Source organism: Paroedura picta, unplaced genomic scaffold (genome assembly GCF_049243985.1).
Source record: "Paroedura picta isolate Pp20150507F unplaced genomic scaffold, Ppicta_v3.0 Ppicta_v3_sca27, whole genome shotgun sequence".
NCBI lineage: Eukaryota > Metazoa > Chordata > Lepidosauria > Squamata > Gekkonidae > Paroedura > Paroedura picta.
The window spans coordinates 311,506-314,005 of NW_027518624.1; positions in this window are offsets into that span (position 1 = coordinate 311,506).

A 2,500-nucleotide genomic window follows, 5' to 3' on the forward strand; every position below is an offset into this window, starting at 1 on the left:
CACTTAGAGGAGGGCAGGATGCTGTTTCTGTTGGCTGCAGAGGAGAGGACACGCAGTAATGGGTTCAAGTACAACGATATAGGCTAGATATCAGGGGAAAAACTTTCACAGTCAGAGTAGTTCAGCAGTGGAACAGGCTGCCTAAGGAGGCGGTGAGCTCCCCCTCACTGGCAGTCTTCAAGCAAAGGTCGGATGCACCCTTTTCTTGGATGCTTTAGGATGCTTAGGGCTAATCCTGCATCGAGCAGGGGGTTGGACCGGATGGCCTGTATGGCCCCTTCCAACTCTATGATTCTATGACTCTTTTCGACCTTGGCCTGGCAAGTGGAAAAAAAAAGCCCGTATGTGTGTATGTATGTGTATACGTATATGTATGCTGTTGTTGTTGTTATGTGTCCGACCCATCGCGACCCCACGGACAATGATCCTCCAGGCCTTCCTGTCCTCTACCATTCCCCGGAGTCCATTTAAGTTTGCACCTACCGCTTCAGTGACTCCATCCAGCCACCTCATTCTCTGTCGTCCCCTTCTTCTTTTGCCCTCGATCTCTCCCAGCATTAGGCTCTTCTCCAGGGAGTCCTTCCTTCTCATGAGGTGGCCAAAATATTTGAGTTTCATCTTCAGGGCCTGGCCTTCTAAAGAGCAGTCAGGGCTGATCTCCTCTAGGACTGACCGGTTTGTTCGCCTTGCAGTCCAAGGGACTCGCAAGAGTCTTCTCCGGCACCAGAGTTCAAAAGCCTCAATTCTTTGACGCTCGGCCTTCCTTGCGGTCCAACTTTCGCAGCCATACATTGCAACTGGGAAGACCATAGCCTTGACTAAACGCACTTTTGTTGGCAGGGTGATGTCTCTGCTTTTTAGGATGCTGTCTAGATTTGCCACAGCTTTTAATTTCTTTGCTGCAGTCCCCATCTGCAGTGATCTTGGAGCCCGGGAAAATAAAATCTGTCACTATCTCCGTTTCTTCCCCTTCTATTTGCCAGGAATTGAGAGGGCCGGATGCCGTGATCTTTGTTTTCAAAACAAAGACGTATACGTATACGTATACGTATAAAAACCCCGCTAAGGTCGAGACTGCGGTGCACAGCACTCAACCCTTACGGTCCGGAAAACTGCTCGCCTTCCTCTTCCCGACTGCCGAGCCCTAGCGCCCGCCGTGTCCTTGGAGACCCCTGGCACATTGATGAAACGAGACGAAATAATTCACTCAAGGGAAGAGTCCCCAGTCTTCGCTCCGGAAAGCTCACCTGCGGCCACGGTTCCCAAAGGCCGGTCGTCTCTCTCCCACGCTCGGCGAACATTCCAAACCGCGCGGTCCGGCCTTCACGGCCGCACCTCGCGGACGAACGTTCCGAGCCGCAGGCTCCGGACGAACCACGCCTCCGCACCCGTGCCCTCGTTCGTCGCCACGCCACCGCGACCTCCCACGCCGCACACGCACGTTCCACCCCTCGGCCTTCCTCTCCTCGCCGCCAGCCAAGCCCCGGCGCCCCGTTCTACCCCCCCTCCCCCGGCCGGTTAATGACCTCGACGCCACAGCCGGTCGGAAGGAGCCTCAGCAGCGTTCTTTGGCATCGCTACGCAGAGAAATATTTGCGTCTACGTATTTGCATCCCCTCGATGTCCCACCCCCCACCCCCCCACCCCGAGAAGAGCTTTTCTCCTGGCACGAACGAACGCTTTCCCCTCAAGGGAAGATTCCGCCGCATCCCACGCCATGCCATGCGAGACTCCTGGCTGCCCTGACTCTGTCTCGCACATTGCCTGCCCCTTGTACGAGCAGTGTCGGGACGACAGCTTTGTCGCTTTGCTGGGAAACAAGCCTTCTGTAAGTAAACCTTGCCATTTCGGCTCCCCGACAAAGGCCCCCCCCCCCCCCAGAGGCAGCCACTCCGGTTGCCAGAGTTTTAGCAAAGACGCTTTTTATAATATGCCGCCAACCTTGTACCTTGTCCGTTCTAGTTCATTTAATAATTTCAAGATCCGGTCGGTCACGTAGCCCCCGTGGCCTATCTTGTTATTTTGTCGAAAATTTCAAAACCTATTTTATATATTGTCTCATAACATACTCTGTGCCAGTAAAAGGTTGCTGACTTGACTGGTCCCGAGCCTTTGCGCATCAACAGGGGGGGACGGAGAGAGAAACAGTTCGCCGGAGAGCTGTAGAATCACAGGGTCGGACGGGGACTCCCAGCCCCCTGCAGGACACAAGTCCGAGCCCAGGTCTGCCGCGTCCCGGCGCGGGCGGGGCGGGGCGGGGAAAGAGGAAGCGGGCCCGGGGCGGGGGGGGGGGGAGGCGGGCCTACGGGAAACCAAACACGGAGGCCAGGTCGACCGACTTCCGGCGGCGCCGGGTCAGGGGTTAGCCCAGGTCTACCGACTCTCGCACGGCGGGAACACGGAACCCGGGCGGACGGAAAGGGGGGAGGGCGAGGGCGAGGGGACTACAGGCCCACCGGGTTCCCTCGCGGCAGCAGAAGGACAAAAGCGCCGGGTCAGC